General features: G+C 42.8%; 1 protein-coding gene across 5 annotated transcripts in view; it reads right to left on the reverse strand.

The window, feature by feature from the left end:
• The window catches only part of Slc16a12 (solute carrier family 16 member 12), a 78802-nt gene that overhangs the window by 41863 nt on the left and 12655 nt on the right, over positions 1-24284 (reverse strand). The window contains exon 1 of one of the 5 annotated variants that reach the window (XM_042269856.2): positions 8751-9078. The exons of the other annotated variants lie outside the window; for them this stretch is intronic. The gene's annotated coding sequence lies outside the window, so the exon portion shown is untranslated. Of the gene's footprint in view, positions 1-8750; positions 9079-24284 lie in introns of those variants that run through there. 5 annotated transcript variants of the gene reach the window in all.

A 24284-nucleotide genomic window follows, 5' to 3' on the forward strand; every position in this document is an offset into this window, starting at 1 on the left:
CCCCAGCCACATGTGTACTGCAGTGCGGCTTAGGGAAATGATGGATTTTGAGGTCAGCCTGCCCTAAAGAGGACAGGAAGCCCTGGCTTAATGAAGTGAGTAAAGCACTGCACTGCTGACCAGGATGCAATAAATCACAGCAATTATCAAAAGCAGAAAGGCATGCCGGGCGTTAGTGCTTAAATGGACTCACCACCTGCCCTGCCCTGTCTTTATACGTGTGTGTGTGTGTGTGTGTGTGTGTGTGTGTGTGTGTGTGTGTGTGTGTGTGTGTTTATGCAGGTTGGCTCATTTAGACCTTCTATGACACTGTAGCTGAGAACACAATTCGGGGACATCCAAATCCCTGCATTTAAACCTCAACTTGTGCGTGATTAATAGCATACTCTTTCTTGATTAAGTGTCTAGCCCTTTTGGAACCGATTTTTCTCACCTACTAAATGAAGATACACAGACAACTGTAAAACTCCAAAAACTTTTGCAAACATTTTTTTTTCACATCTGGCAGTGTATACGACATAAACTATTTAGAAATTTTATCTATTTCCTGGTTCTTTTGTTGTTGTTTTGTTTGTCTGTTTGTTTGTTTTTTGAGACAGGGTTTCTCTATGTAGCTTGGGAGTCTTTCCTGGAACTCATTCTGTAGCCCAGACTGGCCTTGAACTCACAGAGATCTGCCTGCCTCTGCCTCCTGAGTGTTGGGATTACAGTTGTGCACCACTACCACCCGACATGGTAGAGTACTCTTATGTTTTACTGTAGAATGGTTTGAGACCTTGTTATAGGGCACTGTGATGTATCGAAACTCCTGCTCCTCAAGCGATAACAAAATACTTAGCCCCAAGGATTCCCAGACAGACATTTAAATTCACAAGTGTGAGAACTGTGTCAGTTAACTAATGTATGTAAAACAATGCCCTGCAACAGTGGATAAGGGAGACACATGTCTCAATTCCTGGACTGCTTTTATCACTACTGTCATTCTGAAGATGAGAAAACTGAGACAAAGACTCCAAACAGTCTGTTTCAGCCACTAGCTGACAAGTAGCACCATGACCATGAGCTCCAAAGCCTTTGCCCTCAATCCCTGCTTTACCGTCTTCACAAATAATGAAGGTTCCATGTAAATAAAACAACCTGTCTACGAAAGCTTTTTAAAAATGATTTAGAACCTGGCATGGTGGTGCACACTTTAACCCCAGCACTCAGGAGGCAGGGAACTCTGTGAACTCGACAACAACCTGATCTATGTAACAATTCCTAGGCTAGCCAGGGAGGGCTACAGCGAGAGCCTGTTTCAAAGAAACAAAAGCAAAAATTATAATCAAATAGTTTTAGAATTTTTTCCCCACACCAATTGGAAATACTATATGCCTGAATGGAAAACAGGCTGAACTTCAAGGGAAATTTAAAATGATCCCTGCCCCAGGAAAGGGAACCTGCCTGTGTGATTTGCTTCATGATGGGCACCTCCATAGTCTTGTTCATCAGACCAGGAGTGCACAACTCATTCTGAAGGACTGAATTGGGCTGGAGCTCAGAGACGCTGGAGAGCCATGTTCTGCAGGGACAAGAAACTAATGCGATAAACATCAGTAGTTCCCAAGCAGGAGTAATTTGAGTCTCAGAGAATATTTGGCAAAATGTAGAGACAAATTTGGTTGATACAATTGGGGTATGAGTCAGAGTAAAACATGAGTCAGAGAAAAGATATGTTTATACATAGGAAAACAGAAGCCTAGCTAGATCAGCAGTAGCACACTGGAGAAGACAAAAATCAATTAAAAGGAAACGATTTTTGCATTTCAAATACCAATTAGGAGATATCTTGTTATCTAGTAGACAGAAGCTAAGAATGAAGAAAAACATCCTACAGTGAACAGGACACTCCTGGAAAAAATACATAAAAAGAACTAGATGACCCCAAATGTCAATAGTTACATGATTGCAAAACTGAACTAGACCCAGAACACAAAATCATGCAACATCAAAGAGACAGAGAGATGGACAAATCCCTCCTGTTGGTACTAGTGCCTCCCTGGGCCCCGTTTTCATCTGCTCATGATGTCTACTGGCTCCTCCTGCCCTGGGTTCCCTGAAATACTTTAATCCCCTTGTTCTTTATGTATGTGAACCATTCCACAGAACCTCCCTTCTGCCTAACACTGGTAATGAGTTGATGTGACTAAGTTGATCATCACCCTAAGATGCCTGGAGACAGGCTTAGGGGAGATGAGCTCAGATGGCGGGAAGAGCGAGTCAGTCTGAAGTCACAGCACCTGTAAATGCACATGGTTGAGAAAGTATACAGGGAGATGCAGAGAGAAAGATGGAGAACAATGAGCTGAAAGAAAACAAATCTGGGTGAAGAAGCCCCAGCAAGTTCAGTGTATTTGTGAGCAGGAAAAGGAGGAGCCTAACCAGACCCATACAGATGAACACCAGGAAGATCAAAATAATCTTGAAAGATGCAACAAGATACACAGATTTGCACATATGTGAGTATACTAACTGTGGTTCATTCTTTAAATATTAAAAGGAAAATCAAGAAAATGTACCACAGAATTGCCTACAGGACAACCTGACGGAAAGAGGAACCCTTAAGAATTAATTGCTACTTCTAACCGGGCATGGTAGAACATGCCTTTAATCTCAGCACTCAGAAAGCAGGGACATTTTCTTGATTAGTGATTGACATGAAAGGGCCCATATCACTGTGGGTAGTGTCACCCTTGGACAGGTGGTCCTGGGTAGTATGAAAAAGCTGGCTAGGCAAGCCATGTAAAGCCAGCCAGTGAGCAGCATTCTTGGATAGCCTCCGCTTCTTTGGTTCCTGCTTTCAGGTTTCCGTTCTAACTTCCCATCCTGATGGACTATAAGCTGTAAGATGAAAATCAAACAAACAAACGAAACTACAACTTTCCTCCCAAAGTTTCTTTTGGTGACAGTGTGTTTATCACAGCAGTAAACAGCTAGTCCTAAACAAATGTACTTTATCCCTTTATGCTCAAACATTCAAATAACCTGACGAGTCAACAGTCATGTCAGATGCAGGGTGAAGATGAAAAGGAGTTTGTACCACAAAGCACACACATGACAGGCCCTTTTGGAAGTGGTTTTGTCCAAGGAGCTATAACAACAGCACTGGTTCCTGCAAAGCTGAAGCTTCTGGTACAGCCTGAGATTAACCTGTCAAACTGTACAGCAAAGTAAACCTGACTCCAGCCACTGTCCTGGCTCCATTTCAGTTGGGCAAACTAATTAAGTGCATATCACACACTTTTCTTAAAGAACTACAAAACAATGACAGTTAATATTAAGTTTTTTGGCTATCCAACGTGAAAGTCTACCAGGATTATTAAGTAGAAGAAGTGTGTTAAGTTAAGCAATTAGATCCATCAGTCCAACAATCCAAAGGACATGAAGCCAGTTTTTACTAAAGACATGTCTTATCTCATATATACTGTTGATAGAAGTATTAAATCGTTTAATTTTTGAAGGTTATTTGGTAGTGTTTATTGAAAACAATTAACTTCTAACACAGTGGTGCTCTTACATTTAGGAATTTGCCATACAGTAACCCTCCCTGCAAACACTCTGAAGTTTGTGCAGAAGTCCATCAGCATGACCTGACACTGAAAAGCACTGGACTAAAGCTGCTATCAACAGAGAATTAGTGTGTGAGCTGTGATGGGTCCAACAGAGTGAACACACCCAAGCCTGCTTCCTCCTAATGCGCCACTGATAATAAAAATCTGAAAAGGACCTAAGCCACAGGATAAAGAGAACAGGAGGGAAGGTGACGGCAAATAAGAGATGTCAAACACATTTTGGAAGCGGGGAAGTGAGTGAACAGATGGTATCTGACTTAACAAAACAGGGACCACTGAGACCCAGAACGCAAACCGAGTCACCTAAGCCCCAGCTCCTGGCATCTGTCCCACAGAGTTACCCTCCTGTGTCAGGGCTCTAAACAAATGCACTTTAACATGCTCCCCACAAAACCCTTTTTAAGTTTTGAATTTTCTTTTCTCTGAGGCTGGCTTTGAATTCCAGATCCTCCCGCCTCTAATCCTGGGTGTTGGGATTTCCAAGTATCTGCTATCACACCTAGACCCGTTTCTATCTCTCTTTGAACAAACACTCAAATAGTAGCAGAGAGGAGACAATGAGAAGTGATAAAAGTCACTCAAGTTTCAGATCCTCCCCCCCCACACACACACACAAATCAGTAATGGAAGAACAGAGACTTTCTGAAGTGTAGTGAGTGTGGAATGGGCTAAGAATAAGCACAGTGGGATGTCCTATAAGTCCCAGCCCTTCCCCTTGATAATTTGTTTTCCCCTTTGGAAGAAAACTGATGCTGAGTGTGTTTATTCTGTAGAAATGCCACAGACTATCTTTGGAAGGAGCAGACTGATGGGTGAGTTGGGAAAGGTGAAACACCAGACAGACCAAAGCAAGCGGGTTATCATGCTGAATTGTCAAGTTCCCCGTCCCTAGACCCGGCCACATGTGACTCCAGCCAGGAGTCTAGCTGACAATCAAGGACCCAAATAAGTGTGGTGACACTGCCCAAGCTGAGAGATAAGATCCTGACCCTTGGGAGCATTCTCCAGGAGCTGTGAGCAGTCGCTGTGTGGAAGGCTGCTTACTCAAAAAAATTCCCAGCTCCCTTGCCTTCTAATAAGCTTGTCAGTGAGTCATTCTGAGATGAACAGACAGCCCTGGGTCATCAAATAATTAAGAGCTTAATTATTAACAGTATTATGGATTATATTAATCATTAATATAAAATTGGAGAGATGAATCATGAAAGGAAAGAAGAGAACTCAGAGAAACCAAGATAATTCAGACCATGAAAGGGTAGGCAAGCATATGAGAGAAAAATTTTAAAACATCCTGTGTTAATAAATCCCATGAGGGGGGTGGCACGATGGCTTGGTGGTTAAGGGCATTTGTTGCTCTTGCAGAGGATCTGGGTTCAGTTCCCAGCACTTACACTACGGTCCTAACCATCCATAACTCTATTTCTTAGGGATCCAACATGTTCTTCTGACCTCCATGGGCACCAGGCACATGTGTGGGTGCATATACATACATGCTGGAAAAACACATTTCCACATAAAGTAAAATAAATAAATCTAAACAGAGATTAGAAATAAATCCAAGGAGACAAATAGATGGTACATAAATGAGATAAGAGTAGAAACCTACAAATAGAGATATTGGGCCAGCCAGATGGCTTAGTAGTGAGGATCACATGCCACACAAGACTGAACACCCAAGCTTAACTCCTCCAACCCATAGTGGCAAGAGAGAACCAACTACCTAATGTTGTCCTCTGACCACACACACACACACACACACACACACACACACACACACACACACACAGGTATACACATGTACATACTCATACACACACACATACACACACAGGTATACACATGCACATACCCATATTACACACACACACACACACACAGAGGTATATTACACAAACACACATGGATAATAAAATAAAAATTTGAAAATAAAGAAAAACATTTGAAAACTAAAAAAGAACCATATGATAATGGAAATGTAAAACGTACTAGAATTGGAAGACAAGGTTGAAAAAATATCCCACAAAATACACAAGAGCACAAAGATATATGTGATATTATAAAGAATTAAAAAATTCATAATTAATTTGGGAAACTCAACCTCCAAGTCATACAATTCACAAAAAATGAGGAAAGAAACAATGAAAGAAATATAAAAACCCTATCCTACATCTCAGGTCCAATAAAATTAATATAAAGACCCACAGCCCCCTATTTCACACCGTTGACCAAAATCAACTAAATATGTAAAGCCAAAGCATGACAAATATACATAATCCAATGATGCTGCTTAGCCATGATTGGTTTTTTGGTTTGGTTTGGTTTGGGTTTTTTTTTCCCCCTTTGGCAATCTTAGTTACCTGTATCAACCATGGTCCAAAAACATTAACAGAAAATCCCAGAAATAGCTGGGCAGTGGTGGTACACACCTTTAATCCCAGCACTCAGGAAGCAGAAGCAGGCAGATCTCTGTTGAGTTTGAGGCCAGCCTGGTCTATAGAGTGAGTTCCAGGACAGCCAGGGCTACACAGAGAAACCCTGTTTGAGAAACAAACAAATAAACAGATCCCAGAAATAAATACTTCATAAAGCTTAAGTTCCCATTTCTGAGCAATATGATATAAGTCCACACTGTTTTTCTTTGTCCCCACCCAGAATGAGTCATTCCCCTACATGTGGCCTACCTACCCTGTGGCAATGTAGAAAGACTACATTCACATAGCTTTTCATTATAGTATATCATTAGAATTCTTCCGTTTTATTAAATTTGTTTGTATCATTAACCTCTTATTTGTCTCACTTATAAATTAAACTTTCAGGTGTATGTGTAGAGGAGAAAGTATAAAGTACAGAGTTCGGCACTATTTACAGTTTTAGTTACCCAATAGGCGTCTTGGAAATATTCCCATGGGGGTGGGGGATTCCTGGATCTCTAGTGGTTAGAAGGAGTGAGAAAAATTCTAAAATAGGAATCAAAAAGTTCCAACCTTAAAGGTAACAACTGTTACATTTGACTACACTGAAGCCAATAACTATGTTCATCAAAGAGCATGTTTTTTTGAAACAAGGTCTCATATATCCCAGGCTGGTCTCAAACTTGCTATGGAGCTAAGGATCACCTGGAATTTATGATCTTCCTGCCTCCACTTATCAAGTGTAGTTGTTGAAGGCATGCACCACCATGCTCTTAGGACTGGGGATCAAACCCAAGGTTTTGTGCAAGCTAGACAAGAACTCTATCAACTGAGCTACACTCCCAGGTCTTGAAGGATGTCAGAACTTAGCAAAGTGAAGACAGAGTGGGAGGATGTATCTGCAATATATGTACCAGCAAAAGACTTCTACCAAGAATATAGGAGGAACACCCAGTAAGCAGCACAAGATCTTGTGCATATCTAGCCACACCAAAAGAAACCAAGGAATCACAAGAAAGGGTTAACTACATGAGGACAGGCTTCATGAGACGACCTCACTTGTAATCACAGGAATACGTGCTGCAAACACAAGAAGAGACAGGCACCGTGGTGTGTGAGTGTAATCGCAGCACTAGGAGGCTAAGGAAGGATGGTTAGCAAGTTCAACTCAGCCCAGGTGCTTTAGCCAGGCCCTGCCTCTGAAATAAAATAATACAATACAATACAGAGAAGTCTATATCTTAATGTAAATAAGCTGTGTTTGGACTACCTGCTGTAGTTAATAGTGAATCATTCTTGGTTCATCAAGTCATAACAAATTCATCATACTAGTGTACAGTGTTAATAATAGAGGAAAGTGTGGGTGACCAGAGGGAGTATATGGGAATCCTGCATCTTCTAACTGATAAGTGACTATGAGTGCTCAGCCCTATAGCACATCTTTATCAGCACCCCCACGCCAAAGCTCAGAGAACATTGAGGAAGAGAGGAGCAAGAATAAGGCCGAGGATGTGGAGAACTGCTTTGAATGCCACCTTCTTGACATGTCCTGGCTAGTGCACTTACCTGCATAAATATAAAGCCAACTAAAATTCCAGCATAGATGGAGGAGGAGCTCATGAGGCCCCACCCTTACCGAGGGGCTATTCTCATTGACAGCTGCTGAGGGAGGGAGCTTCATTCTTCTTTGGGGCTGCAGTTACTGGTAAGTTGCCCATGCTGCAGTGGCTGATCCACACCCATGCATATGGGCAACATTGATCGGACTCAATGGGTTGTTAAAAAGGAGAAGAAGGAAGAAGAGGAGGAAGAGGTGGCTGGGGTGAGAGGGAGCATGAAATTGGGAGGGGGATGTCTTGGAAAGGATCCAGGGGGCAGTTGGAGGGGTGGTAAATGGAGGTGTGTATGATGATACTTCATTGTATATGTGTATCAAAGTCTCATAGAATAAAGCTGAAATTAAATAGTTTAAAAAATAAAAGTGTCCTTAACAGATAAAGTCTATTAATTAAATACATGATCACAATAGGACATTCTCCCTGGCCCAAAGATACACCAGACAGAGGAACAGTAATTTTGAAGAGTAGCAATAGCAAATGTTAGGAAAGGTGTGAAGGCAAAGGACTTTCATATGCCGTTGGTGGAAGTGAAACCCTATGCAATTATTTTTGAAAACTTTACATGTCCATAAAAGTTATGATAGGCATTCCATATAACCTCTGCTTTGCCAAGAGAAATGAATACGCAAATGCACCAAAGCACATGTGTGAACAATGAGTGACAAAATCCTTGAAACTGCCAGTGTCATTAAATATCAGACATTCAAACAAGGGCCATTGCACAGAGGGGGAAACAGACAGACAGACAGACAGACAGATAGACACACACACACACAGAGAGAGGACACACACACACGTGCCTGTGCATCAGCAGCTCACCCAAGGTCACTCGAATGTTAGACTCTATGGGTGACTAGGCACAGTGTCCCTACAACTACCACCAGTGTTGGAATTCACACAGAGCAGTTGTTCCCTCAGTTCCTCATAGAGAAACTGTGACTTACAACTAATTTCTTAACCGTATTCTTAAGATAGGTATAGTGACAAAGACATCGAGTTACAGAGAAAGCAGCACTATTTACTGGATGGCACATTGCTGCTTAAAGCTTTAATGATTTCCTCCTGCCTCAAGAAGAGAAGAGCACCTAACTTCCGTATGGTCAGAGTACCTTGAACGACCCGACTCCTTCAGGTCCTCAAACATCACCTCCGATCATTGCCCCCATCTCAGTGAGACAGATTTCCAGATATGCATTCCGTTCTCAGAAAATGCCAAACTCATTTCTGCCCCGGGCTCTCTCTCATACTTGCTCTTCTCTGCTTATAGTGCTGTCTCCTTATCTTCACAGTGTCGGTGCTTTGTGCCAGTCAGGTCTCTGGTCACATGTCTCTTTCTGGGCCATTGAAGTGACTCCGTGGATAAGGGAGACTGCTGAGCAAGCCAGGTGACCTGAGCTGATTCTCAGAACCCAGGTAAAGATGGAAACGGAGAACTGACTCCACAAAGTTGTCCTCTGACTTCCACATTTGAGCTGCGTTCTACACACACATCATACACACAAACACACACAAGAACAATAATAGTACTAATAAATTTTTAAAAAATTTAAGTGTCTTCCTGAGACTCCCCACATTTATATGACACCTCTGTCCCCAAACCCTAGTAACCCTGGATTCAATGAAGCTTTCACTCACTTCACCACACACCTGTCATGATGTATCTCATCCATTGATTTGTTTACTGTTAATCTTCAGACTGACGGTGGTAAACCGTAGAAGGAAGAAACTTCCTCCACAGGCATTAAAAGAAATAAGGAACATTTCCTTCACATATGACAACTCCTACTGAATTATATAACATATCAAAAGACTTATTGTTTGTGTGTAACTGGCTTCCATAGTTTCGCAATATTTTCACTATTTTTAAAATGTCCTGTTAAACTAATGAGCCTTTATCTAGCATCATTATGTAAATACAGGCTTGCTTGATTTTGGAAAAGTTTAGAAAAAAGCAAAGAACAGAAGCAACTCCTCTGACAAAAGAGAAAACTCATGTAAGTCAATGTCATCTAACCCACAGTGGCTAGTCCAATCCCACCCCAAACTATAAAAGGTCTCTGCAACATCTACCCCTGCCCCGAGTGGCCTGCCAAACTGCTCTCTTCAAGGCTTTTGGCCTGCTGTGTGGACACTCAGCTTGAAGGAAATGAAGCATAAAATGACTGCACATTGTGAGGTGGAGAGAAAAGGCCAGATCTAGTAAGGGCATGACTATGTGCATTCCTAAATTTACATAAACTAAAGGCACAGACCACTGGTCACAGGTAGTGATCTGAAGACAACCTTGGAGCCAGGTAGGTCAAGAGACACACAAGTGTGTTCCTTAACACACGATGAGGCTACATACATCCTAATAAACCCACAGATTTTGAAAATATCATGAAATCAAGGGGCTGGAGGGGCAGTTCCATGGCTAAGCTTTTTCCCAGCATGCAAGAAGAGATACAAAGACAGGAAGGAAGATAAAGAAAAGGGAGATGGAGAGGGGATGATGGAGGGAGAGCAACGAATACCTCAAGCCAAAAATACCTCTGATATACCTAACCTATTAAACACCATAGCTTAGCCTAGACTACCTCATACTCAGAGGTTTTAGCCTACCTCAGGTTGTTTAGTCTACAGCTGGGCAAAGTAATCTAGCAACAGGGTCTATTTCATAATCAAGTGTTCAATGTCTCCTGTGTAGACACATGGGCATTGTGTGTGCTGGTAACACAGGAACCCAGCACACTGTAGAGTATGAATTACTCTCCCTCATGATCATGTGACTGACTGGGAGCTGTGTCTCACTGCCACTGTCTAGCATAAGAGTGTCTTACTGAATATTGCTGTCCTGAAAAAAAAAGATTAAAATTCAAAATTTGAACTATATAGTTTCTACCAAATATATATCACTTTAACATTATTCCCAAGTTTAAAAATCATCGTAAGTTGTCTTCGTTTACTCTATGTTGCTGTGATAAAATACTCTGACAGAAGCAACTTGAGGGAGGAAGGGTCTAATTCAGCTCCTAGTTCCAGGTTACAGCCCGTCATAGTGGAGAGGGCCAAGCACCAGGAGCTTAAAGGTGCTCATCACATTGTGTCTGCAGAAGAAGGCAATGGCTGCAGGGTTGTGTCCAGCTCACTTCCGCTAGTCTTATACAGTCTAGGAGCGCCTGCTTAGGGAATGGTGCCACCTAGAGTAGGTGGGTCTTCCCATCTTAGTTAACATAAGACAATCTCCCGCAGAAAAGTTGAGGGACCCATCTCCTAGTTGATTTTAGATTTTGTCAAGTGGACAATTAACACTAACCATAACGTAAGTCAAACGTCTTCATAAACGGAGGACCGGCTGTAATTGGTGAGCAAAAATCCACAGTAGGGTTGGCAAGAGTGCTACCAATGGAGTTTACAGTGTCTCCACACACCTGGGTCACTAAGCCCTGTTCTAGCCAGGACTGCTGTGACAGGGAGGAACAGGCTGCCTGGAAAGAGAGTCACGGAGCTAGACAAGCCACAGTGTCAGAAAGCTGGAAGCGAAGAAGGAAGGGAACAGTAAGCCAAACCTTGTAGGCGTCGGCTGCTTCTGTATGGAAAGCCTGGGATATCTGGGCCCAGGGAAGAAATGCTGAGCAGAAATAAGCAGCAACGCTGTTGCTCAGGTACAAAATGACAAAAAGAGAGAGAGAGAGAGAGAGAGAGAGAGAGAGAGAGAGAGAGAGAGAGAGAGAGAGAGAGAGAAACTTGACCTCCCCGTTGTCATAGGATCTTCCAGTTCAACCCCCTCCCTGAAATCAGTCACCAGCTCTCACTTCTTCCCTTATCTCAACAAAGGCATCATGTGTCACATGAGTCCTAACAGCCCAAGCTCAAGGAGCTTCAACAGTCTCTTTTCTACTGCTTCGTACTCTTGGTCCTCAGATGAAGCCAGAGAGAGTTATATCCCAACAACAGGAACAAAAAGCAAACACACACTCCAGAAAAGGCCATTAAAGACTGGTTAAAATGGTAAATCTCCCCTAGTCACTTAACTAGTTAGAAAATAGTCCTTGACCAGTTGTGCCAGTTGCCTGGTACATCAAACTCCCTAGCAATAAAAAATAAAATAAAACAAAACTTTCTAACCCACCTGCTCAGCCTGCATATAAGCCCAATTTCCACAACAAAAACCAAATAATATTATGAGTGGGCTAGTCTTTACTTTTTTTAAGGTAGTAATTAGCTCCATGAAAATATTTCCTGCACCTTTTTTCCCCTTTCGAATTGCTGTATCTTGGCTGCTTTTTAAGCTGAGATAAGCACTTGCTGTGGGCTCTAAAACTTACTGGAAAATTACAGAACATGAAGTTTCCCAGAACAGGAAGCACACTTCCTTTCCACTTATAGTCAGCTAAGGCGACCTGACAAAGCTCTGTAAGTGAACAAATGGGAAAGGAGAGGTCTGTGTGCTGAAGACAGAGAAGGGGTGGAGGTGTGCAAGGTGGCAGAGGCACAAGTATGAGGAGCTGATTTGCACATATCTACTGCCAGGAACCCCTGGTTCTGCTTCACTGCCCAGAGGAGCACGTGGCAGCAGGTCCCCAAGCCCTGAGGCTAGACTTGGCATACACAATGTCAAACTTAAATCAAATGCAGGTTGGCCATGTGAAAGGAGCATTGCCAGAGCAAAGGGGAATGACCATCGACCTGGGAAGGTACCAGCTTGACTCCCAATTCAGAACACTTTCCATTGCCATGTCATATATGTCTATGGCAGGACAAAGAGAAAGTAGGGTAAAAAGACAATAACAATAAGCTGTGTGCACACAGCTCCACATAAACTGGTAAACTGTCACTGTCTGTAGGAAATACTTAAGAGAATCTATTTATTTACTTACCTATATACAAGTATGCATGTTTAAGTATAGTTAATTTAAATATAATTTAAATATTATAACTTCACATGCATTACAATGGTTATTGTAAGAGCAAAAGAAAACAATGTGTTGGCAAGGATGTAAAGGAAGGGAATTCTGGTGCCTTTCTGGTAATACTGTAAAATGATGTAGCCTATGTGGGAAATGCTATGATACATCCTCAAGATGTTACAGGAATTACCAGAGAATCCAGCAATTTTCCTCCAATAATTAGAAGCAGGCACTCAAATTGTTATATATACACCCATGTTCACCACTGCTCTATTTATAATCACCCAAGAATGGAAGTAACCCCATCCAAATGTCTATTGCCAGGTGAATGGATAAATAGAATGTGTTCCGTACTCATGTAGTAGTGTTCAGCTTTAAGAGCAAGAAAATTCTGACATATGCTACTAAACAAACTAAGTATAGAGGCATAATGCTAAGTGGAAAAGGCTGTTAAGAGTCCAGTGATGTGGTGTGGTTAGAACAGTCAAAATCATACGTTCAGGAAGTAAAATGGAGGTTGCTAACATCTGTAGAGATAGGAGAATGGGGTTAGTGGGTGGAGTTTCCTTTTGAAAAGATAAAAAGGGTCTAGAGACGGATGCTGATAAGGGATATGCAACAGCGTGGATCTATTCTTGACATAATAAGAAAATGATACTTGGTCCCTGCCCTGGTTTCCTGGCACACAACTCCTAAAACACTCGAAATTTTAAGAAAACATAAAGATCTTGGAAACCATAAGTGTCTTCTTGCATGCTAATGAGGTGACTGCTGGTTGGGGACTCCTGGAGGGTCTCCAAATGAAACTGACTGCCAGATGAATTATCCATGTGATTGGAGGATTGGAATGTGTGTTGATACCCCACCCCTAACCTTGGAAAGAGAGGGTCTGGACCATGACTTAATGACCAGAGACAAATGATTTAATCTACCATGCCTAAGTGATCACGCCTCCATAAAATCTTAGAAAGACAGGCTTCAGACAGTGTCTGGAGGAAGAAACACAAAAATGCATCCACATGCCAGTAGAGTGGTGCAACCCCAAATCTCCCCGGGGAGGCTCCTCCTCTGACCTCACCCTACCCTGTCTTTTCAACTGCCTGCTGGTGTTTAGCCTTGAATGTATCCTTTGGAGTAAACACTTTACATAGTCTTAAATTATGTGAGCTGTTCTAGCACATAAGCAAAGGTGAGAACCTTTGGCCCCCATCCCCTCCGACTTTCAGCCAGACTGCTCAAAGTGTAGATGAAAAGCTGAACTTGCTATCAGCAATCCTTGTGTAACAGTTTCCTCTGAGTTCAAAACTTCCACCTTGGAGGGAAACTGAAGATACCAGATGTTACAGAGGAAGAGAAAAAACAGGATGTTCTAATAGAAGGTGAAATAGTCCATCCTACAGGGAAGCTTATTAAGCTCTGGAAGTAAACAATTCAAAGTCTTCAGGAAGTCCCTGAAACTGACCAGATTCACTAGGCTCCTTCTTCCTATATATAAACTGCATGTATAAACTGTAGAGACTGCTGACAGACCCTCTCAGATAAGCTGAGCTGCCTAGAAGAGGCTCAGACCAGTGGAGTCACCTGAAAGAAACAGAAGATCAACCAAACTACCTGGGGGAAAAAAACAGACCAGCAGAGCTGGCTGGAAGAGACTCAGACCAACTGAACTACCTGCAAAGGACACTTCAACCTGTTGAGCACCCTGCAGGTTGTGCAGTGTGCTCCAAGTTTCCAGCTTTCATGAACTGTTAACTCACACTGGGGTGGGCTTTTGGTAATGCAACTGGCTAGTCATTTCTAGAACTCCCTCCCCACAAAATAAAACCTCATTGGTTCACCAACGGGACTATGGTGGTCTCTGTACGTTGGCTTGTTGTGGGTTTCCTCTCTGGCGTGAGTAGACTTTTGTTCACATCTCCCAAGGAATAGTGTCACACAGCAGCACTGGATGTGTGGAAATCTGTGGGGCTGAGCACTTGTTCTATGGGCACCTTACTATGTCTAGGTAGATAAAGTCAGAGCTAAGTTAATTGTAGGATCCCCAGTAGGCAGGCACAGGGAACTGGGGCATTCCTTAGGGTGGAAAATTCCAGAAATCTGGTATAATAATTGAAGTCTGAGAGTAGAATACAGAGGAAAATAATTTTTATTTTTCCTATTTGGTATTCTATACCACACTAACTTCCCACTTAAAATGGCTAGTGGAAATTTTGTCATGCATATTTTACACTGATTTAAAAAAAACTACAATCTTCTTATGCTTAATTTTTCCTTTTTATTTAATATAATATTGTGGATATATTTCCATGTTAATAATGTATTCTCTCTGGTCATCTTCATAGTTGCAAACTATTTAATTTCCTTATTAATGAACAGCCAGACTGCCTATGACATGAAAAGGATACTATATGAATCATTCATGTGATATGTGAGGACATAATTCCTGACACACCACACTACATCTTTAATAGCCTTCCCTTGGACTCACTATGGTCATTCACAGATGTTCAAAAACTCTGACACTGAAATAAGAAAACACTGTTTTTCCTCACTGTTAACAAATATTAACTACTTACATGTGTGGCATCTTAATGATTAATAGCAAATGTAATGATTAATGCTGAACAGTAAATATTTATAAAGTACTGGGACACCTCGAAACTTACTATGGGAGAGGAAGAGTTTGAAGTATTTCTAACTGAATATGATGAGGCCTGCAATATTCAAAACACCTAACAAGAAGCTGAGGGGCACTCTGAGAACTAGAGGAACAGGCTTGCTGGTCAGTGGACCGGCCCGATCAAGGCACACTAGCTACAAGCCCTGAGTAACTCAAGGAAAGCCCCTGGTGCAGGAGTCCACAGTTAAATGGGAGTCCTAAAGTAAGTCATTTGAGTGATCTCCTCCTTTGATGGTTTCTAAATAATTGTAATAATAAACATTTTAAAATAGAACAGTCAAGCTGATTTGAATAAAAAGATGTACTCTCCAAAACTCATTAATACCTAGTCCTTTCTCTGAGGTCTTACGGAGGCAGAAGCTTACTTTGACAATAGTGTTTTTAAGTCGAACCTTGGAGCAGTAATTAGGTTTCAATAAAGCTATTAGGATGGGGTGCCTGTGAACACTGGTAGATGCTTGCGAATGCTGGTGACTTTATAAAGGAATGAGAAGGATGCACCTGTTATGCCCTGTCTCTCTCCATATGGTAACTGTGCTGTCTCAGAAATCTGCCAGCAAGACCCTCAACCAAAAGCAGCCCCCTGACTCTGGATAAGAACCCTGAGCCCAAATCATCCTCTTTCCCTTGAGGGCTACTCGGTCTGTGGTATTGTGTGATAAAATCAAAAGAGGATACAGTAACATAAACAGATCACATAAGTACATCAGAACAAATCTGTCTTGAAATGTAGACACTCGGGAAACTTGGTTAGTTGAACTGGACTAGATCCCAAGAGAGAGATGGGATTCAGACACTATGGTTTGCCTCTAAAAGGTTCATGTGCTACAGTGCTGGCAGTTAGTGCCATTGTGATGTGGGGCCCAGGGGAAGATAATTAGGTCATGGGGCAGTCACTACCTTCATAAGGGGCTAATTCTCATATCATGGGAGTTGTAGTCCTATCAGACTACATTAGTTACCAAGGAGAGGTTGTTACAAAATGAGGCCACTCCATACACTTGGCCTCTTAAATGCTCCATCTTCCCTTTGCCCTACTGTTCTACCTTGTAGTGTAGCCTGAGGTACCCTATCAAACCCTAATATCATAGCATTTCCCTTAGAAATCTCCCAGTCCTGGGTATTTTGGTACAATAACACAAAACCAACTAAGACAAGGTATGTGCACCTGGAGCTTGCAGCACATCTGGCCACTGAAATCCTCAAGAACAGGATTTGTCAGACTCCCACTAAATAACACTGATATTCAGCAGGATAGAGACTGAAATCTACACTTTTGGTAAGTGCCGAGAGGCCTCTGTTGGTCCAGGGACTACATACATTCAGGAGCAAGGGACCCTTAGGGTAAGTGGAAGAGAGAGATTGGGATTTCATTAGCTCCTGTTTCTAAGGGAGGCTTGTATGGAAATTGAAGAAAATCTAGCCAGAAAGAAAATCATGCAGAGTGGGCATCACTAAAGTCAAAGAAGAGAGGATTGACCCATGAGAAGAGCTGTAGCTCTCACTGTCTGCTCAGGCTGCCACAGAAAACTACCAGAGGTGATGACTCAAACAGCAGATCTTCCTCTCCACCATTCTGGGGGCTAGAAGTATGAACTGGGACGGACCAGCATGGAGCTCTGGTGAAGGCTCTTATCTCAGCTTGCCTTCTCCATATGCTCATGTCTCCTCAGCACATGACCTTGCTCAGTGGAAAGAGATATTTCTCTTCATCTTCTCATAAGCACATTAATCTTATTTTGAGTCTCCACTCATGACCTTGTCTAAACTGAATCACTTCCCAAAGGCCCCTTCCAAATATCATCGCCTTGTGGAGTGATAAATAAAAGTGCAGGAAGACATTGGCCTGGATCAACTCAGCACCAGGCCCAACCAGGCAAAGCAAAAAATGGAATCACCAGTCTTCACATTCCACATCAATAAGAAAAACTAAGTTGTTTGTGTGACTTTTTTTTTTTTAGCTCACACAAGGGAATCCCTTCAGCTTTGATATGTACAAAATAAATAATTCTGAGCCAGGCATGCAGGCATGTAGTCCCAACATTTGGACACTGAAGAAGGAGGATCTTGAGTTTTGACTCAGCCTGAACTACAGCAAGATATTGTCTGGAAAAAGTCAGAGACTGGCCCATACCTCAGTGGTGGAGTGCATGAAGAGCCTGTGAGAAACCCTGGGTTTGATCCTGCACTCAAATAAATGAACATGCAAATAAGTAACTTTGAAACAACCAATTTGCTCTTTGCTCTGATTCTGCTTTCTTAAGCCCCTTTCTGACCACGCATTCTATTCTATGGAATGAGACATTATCTGATCCTAGAGTCACAAATAAAGCCAATTAAGATCACTTAAATCTAAAGCCAATTAAGTCATCTAATTTTGTTGTTATTTTGACTTTTGACAGAGGGTAAAACTTAAACAGAAGTTTCTGAAGACAGTTCACAATAGTGCCCACTGAGCTTTGTAGAGATACAATGGCACTCACTAGGTGTTTGGCCCAACAGAAGCTTGGCAGCAATTTCAAGGGATGGAGACTCACGGATAGCCCAAGGCCATTTCTGTAGCATATATAATTTCTAGGCCTCTCAGCTCTCTCTAGTGAGAAACTCCTCACATTAAGGAGTGAGTCCTTGGTCTGGCAGAATTCATGAGCTCCAGGTACACATCTGAAGAAGCTCTTGACACAGAAGGCCACATAACAAATATCCATGACCAATATGCTAGAAACCTGAAAACCTTCCAGGGCATGGAAGACTGAAGCAGGACTCCATACCAGTCACCTCTCTCAACACTGGTCAATATGGCCTCCCCCTGCAACCCAGCAGAAGCCCCACTCACTGAAGAAGATAAATAAGGACACCAATGTTCCATGTCCCCATTTTCCTAAAAAGAGCTTGAAGAAGTATCCAGCTTCTAGGTCCACACTCCAAAGCTTGTTATTACAATGATCCCACCAGCACCCTGTTATAGAAAGCCCTGCTTGGGCACTTTCGACTTCAGACCCCCTCAGTTTCCATTCTCTACTTAACATACCACAGAGTTACAAAACACAGTACTCTCTTTCCAACTTCACCATGTCCTGGTCATGCTTTGTGGTCCATGGCACTGTGGTTCTTCCTGGCAGGTGGGATCCCATTCTTTTCTCTTTCTATTGCCATACCCAACACATTGGGTGTTTAAAAGATATATGGGTGTCACATTATATGCAGTGTGGTCCCAAATATGATTTTTAAAAATCTATTTAGACTGTGGTGATAGCTCAGTATGAGCACGAGAGACCAAGTTTGATCCCCAGAACCCACATTTCAAACAGCAACAAAAATCTAGCAATGGGGAAGTGGAGACAGCTGGATTCCTAGAGCTCACTGGCTGGCCAACCTAGCCCACTCCAGCAATATCCAGGCCATGAGGGGACCTGTCTCAGAAAGCAAATGTGGAGAGCATTGAGGAAAAGCAGTTAAGGCTTCCCTCTGGCCTCAGATGCATATGCACACACACACATGTGCACCCTCACCCACAGAAACACCTGCATACACACAAACATACTCACACGTGCATACGTGCACATGGACACACACACACACACACACACACACACACACACACAGAGTTACATAGGAATAATGGCAGGTCCTATTTCTGATTCTCCATTGCTACAAAGCTTTATCATCAGCATTTCTTGGGTTGGGCATGTAGAAAGAATTGGTGAGGCACACCAGGATCTGCTGAAAGGATTATATAGGACATCAAGTCAAGCAACTGGAAGTCCTTTCCCCTCTACCACAGCTCCAAAACAAATATCCCATGTACATACTTTGTCAGCAAAAACTTGGAATCTCCCACTTTGTGTTTCCCATCAAATTACTCATGAATTGTTTCAGAATATACCAAGGGTCCCAGTGTGAGAGCCGGAACCATGAATGGAAAGCAGATGTGTCTGTGAGGCAAGCCTCCAGGGAGTCTGTGAGCATAGGCTCAGAGCCCCAGAAGGAACTCACACTAAGGGAAGGGTGAGTCAAGATGCACAATTTTAGCTTCTCCCTAGAACTTAAAGGATTAATGGGAAGGAGTTGATATGGGTTGTTTCCTTAAAGCCTAAAATAGCTGAGCCATTAAAAAAAATACAAAACATCTTTTATTATAAATGCAGTAGAGGTGGGAGTAGGTTAGATGGTATCAGAACTACTCGAATTTTCTGGAAATATTTCTGATCCCAGTAATATAAAACATATAGAAAGAGACAATGAATAGTCAATAATAACACTGTAAATGTAAGGTGTTCATCATTTAAAGTCACTCACTGACCTATTAGTCACCTAGACATAAAAAAAAAAAAAAGGTAAGCACTTTGACCTAGCTATTCTTATGGGAAGACTATCTTAAGAATATAAGCCAAATATGGGATGAACTTACATTGTAATGGCAATTTACAACAACTCTATTCTTTACACCTCCCTGATGGCTCCTCTGTCACCAAGTCTAACTTAGGAGAGACTTCTTTATGAAGTTCAAATACAAGAGAAACATAAAGGAGGGTAAGCCACAAGCCCTCAACCCTAGCCAGAGAAATACAGGCAGCTAAGGAATGCTGGGAGTGGGAAAAAGTCTGCTCCAGAGGAGAGCCACCAGCTGGGTATCCAATACCCAATGGCCAGCCCTGAAAAAAAAATGTTACATATACATGTATTTCCTGAAGCTTCCATGAAAGGCTTCTCAGCTGAGAAGACATGAAGACCTGGCCTCTCTGCATGCACTAGAAATATCATGTCTTCACACTGTTGGAGGCACCTCAGGTCCATGAAAAAATGAAATCAGTATGTTCTGGGGAAGAGCCTGAGGATGACAGACCCAGACCTTGCTGTGGGTTTCCCAACCCATGAGGGAGTAGAAGCCAGGCCAAGCCCAGGTTTCTGTTGCTTGCATCCCCAAGCATCCCACCTGACAAATGTTGTGTTCCCATCACTCGGGTGTCACAGTCTGTTCCTATGTGTCAGCCCCACTGCCTCCCATGTGAGACTGTGCACCCTCATCTCAAACCTGATTCTCAGAATCCCACTTGGGCAGAGGCGGAGACCCTGGTACGTGCAGCTGCACAGATGGAACACATAATGCGGATTTCCCACCACACGGCTAACTATAGAAGCAGAGGACAGCACACTGTGTGACACTGAAGCTTCTGGCCCTTCTCCCATGACCCCTGCCTCCACATGTCATAACAGCCCCACAGCTGGAAGCTGGACGGTCTTCAGCTGCCTCTCTACCCAGGGAGTGTCCTGATGCACATTTTCAGGAGAAAAAAGAAGGGAAGGAGGAAGAGGTAGATTTCATCAGAGTACAGTCTCCTCTTAGAGCAATGAGGTTTGACCACAGCACCCCAAGTTACCTGTGAAATGTGTTGTGTGGCCAGTTCAATACTTCCAGGTCTTCTCCAAAGACGCAAGCTACTCAACTGATCTTCAACAAGAGGCTAGCTAATCTGTACATCTTTCCTGAGAGCTAATACATGACTGAATTGCAGCATTCTTAAGTCCAGACTGGCCCTGAGGGCTACCAAGAATCATCCACCAATGATGGAGAGACTGCTTACCACCCATCCCGCATCTCTGAGGTCACAGCTTCACTGTGTCCCATAGGATTTACCTACAACCCATCTCAGCCACGCATTGGTAAGTCAATCTATTGCCAGATACACCAACCCTTCTGAAACCTCAGGCTGCTGTGAGCATTGAGCGTCCCTCTCAACCCTTCTATTCTCCTCAACTCCCAAGCTATATAGTTCCCAGCCCACAGTACTTGAGCTTCCACTTCCTTAAGGCCCTAAGCCCCTCCTTACTGCTCTTCTCCCTCCCATCCCATTAGTTGGCCCTGTTTGCTCTTTCTTCTCCTTTGAGGCTAGAGTTCAGGACTGCTCACTCCCGTCGCTCTTGCTGTCACCTTGCATTAATTGCTTGTACCGCTGCTGGGACAAAACAACTTAACAAGGGACAGATTTATTTTGGCTTCCGGTCCCGTGGTATACAGTCTGTCATGGAGGAGAGGTACAGCATCAGAAGAGGCAGTCTGTCACACCACATCTGGAAGCAGGGATCCACCATCGTGCTCACCTCACTCTCTCCTTTTAATTCGGTTCAGGGCTCCACTGAATGTGGGACTTTCAACCTTAATAATCCTAATCTAGACAGTTTCTCACAGACCCACCCAGAGATTTGTCTCCCTGGATAAGTCAACAAGCAAGATTAACCCTGACATACACACACATCCCCCAAACTGCCAACCTCTGATTTGCCATCAATTAAAAGATTTCCAAACATTTCTTCCCCTGTAACTGGTAAGGCATGTTTGGCTACCAGAAATCTCCCAGTCCCCCAGGTTATGAATTGCAGCATGAACCAATCACTGGGTGTCCTGACTCAGCAACCACACATACCATACCAGTTCCTTATATATTGTGGTTGACTGAGATCCTAAGCGCATTTCATTTCGGTAGTACAAACAGCAACAGGTCAGGAGTCCTGTGTTCCGATTCTACTACTTACACACTCAAACAAGTAGCTTAACCTCTCTGTGTGTCACTGACTTTAATTCAAAGTTAAGATAATGATTCTTTCATCACAGGGATGCCATGAGAGTTTAATGAGTTACATATGTGAAATGATTTTTAACAATGCTTGGAGTATAGAAAGTGTCCAAAACATATCCATTACTATTAGGTAGAAAGAACTGAGGCCTGTGGGATCTTCCTCCATTTCCTTTTCTTTTGCTTATTCAGATCCACAGGCATCCTTCTTCTCTTTATGCCACAAAGAAAGATTTTACTTTTGATATTTTATCTCTTTTTTCTACGTTCTGAGCTCAGATATTTTCCTGGAATTCAATAGGCTACAAGTTCACTCAGAGGTCTGTCTTCTTACAGGCAGAAGCAAGGATATGAGGATGGAGAGGACAGAGCCGAGGAATGTACCCCTCAGCCTCATCTCCTTCTCTGGCTACCTGGTTATTCTCTTCCCTTCTGGAGCTCAGCCTCTTTTGTAGCTGTGCACAGCCTCTCCCCGCCCCTTCTCCCTCCCGCCTCTGCAGAACAGCCTTTGGCTCCTGGCTCCCCTAAGTGTCACCCAGGCTGTTGATGGCTTTGCTACCAATGACTCCTTGTGTCCACTGGTAAATCTGCCATTATTCACTAGTTGACATTTCTGTACTGCTGATCCCATCTCCCTCCTTATTGAAACCGCTCTCCTGAAGTCCTTGACAAGAGTCTATTTATCCTTCAGCCCTACAGAGCCCCATCTCTTCCTTTCTTGTGCTAGATTCTCTTCTTCTGGCCACTCATGACATGCTACAGTACTTATTCAACAGATAATTCAACACCTAACCATAAGTCAAGGAACTAAGTCTGTTTTCTGTTCCTATAACACAGTACCAGAGACTAAGAGTTATAAAATTTAAAAAAGAAAGCCCGGTTTGGCTCACAGCTCTGGTCCAAGGTCAGGGAGCTGTATTTGGTGATGGCTCCCTTGATGACAGAGTCCTGAGGCATCACATGGTAATCACAGAATATGGTAAGTGACCTAGCCAAACTGGATTTTATAGCAGATCCACTCTAGAGACAACCCACTCATCCATTAATCTATTAATTACATGATAGATTAATCACTTCATGAAGGCAGGACTCTAATCACCTCTTGGAGATCCCTTATGGCTCACTCCTCTATATCTCATAACAGAAGTGATGACAGCGTCGGTTTGGGAGACAAGCTGTATTCAAGCCATAGCAGGTACCAAGACAGTTAGTTAATAAAGCTGGTTAAGCAGGAACCACTGGAATTCTCAAGAAGACACGATTCCTTACACAGACATGGCACACATTTACAAAGAGTGCCCTCCAAAGTTCTGCTACAGTAACACTATAAATAAGACACAATCCCTGCCCTCACACTTGGCTCAGTGGAAAGGGTCAACATATGGCTAGACAGTATTTTTTTAAAAAGTGTGCTGGGCTCTGGTAGCACATGCCTTTAATCCTAGCACTCAGGAGGCAGAGGCAGGCAGATCTCTATAAGTTTGGAGGCAGTCTGGTCTATAGAGTGAGTTCCAGGATAGTCAGGGCTGTTACCCAGAGAAACCCTGTCTCAAAAAACAAAAAACACAAGCAAAACAAACAAAAAGAGTGTAATGGCCAAGACATGGCCTGGGTGCAGTAGGGTGTGCACAGCTTTTTGATTCTCTTCCATTCTCTCTTGTGTTTTTCCCAGGTAATCACAACCAGGCATGTGATTTCAACGGATGGTATTAGTACATGGTGCTCACGATTTGGCTTCCTTGGCAAATGCCTCCCAGATATCTCTACTACATGCCCTACAAAACACTGAGCACCAAGAATATCATTATTAAGAGAAGTTTTACAGTGAATCACTAACCTTGTTTCCCCTCTGCCCAAGTTCAACAGACTCCTAGTTCATCACCCTGTTGGGCTTCTCTAAAACCATCATTCAGAGTTGTCTGTCTGATGCATAGGTTAATTTTAGCACTCCTACATCTGTTAAGAAACTACCAAAGAAGCTGGGCATGGTGGCTAGCACCTTTAATCTCAGCACTCAGGAAACAGAGGCAGGTGAATCTCCATGGGTTATACATAGTGAGTTCTAAGACAGGAGAGAGACCTTGTCAAAAAAAGAAAAAAAGAATAAGGAGGAGGAGGAAAGAAAATAAGAAAGAAAAGAGAAGAAAGAGAGAGAGGGGGGGGAGGGAGGGAGGAAACTGCCAAAGCATAATTGAAAGATGGTTTGGTTATGGAAGACCCTAATCAGGCTCCTGTCTGTTCTTTGGTTTTCCTAGAACCCTAGCTACCTGCCCTGCATGTGAGCTTTACAGCATCACTGTAAAGAACTAGATGCACTTTCACTCAGTGTGTGTGTACTTTTCCATCCCAGTGCCTTTGTACGCGATACCCCTCATGTCTAGAATATTTCCCTCTGAAAGCTACAAGTCCATAGTGGTTTGACCCACAAAGGCTATCTGAAGTGCCCTGGGCCCTGAACACCCACACAAGGACACTGTAGGCTGGTGAGTCATGCAGGTT

This window comes from Peromyscus maniculatus, chromosome 1, assembly GCF_049852395.1.
Source record: "Peromyscus maniculatus bairdii isolate BWxNUB_F1_BW_parent chromosome 1, HU_Pman_BW_mat_3.1, whole genome shotgun sequence".
Classification (NCBI taxonomy): Eukaryota; Metazoa; Chordata; class Mammalia; order Rodentia; family Cricetidae; genus Peromyscus; species Peromyscus maniculatus.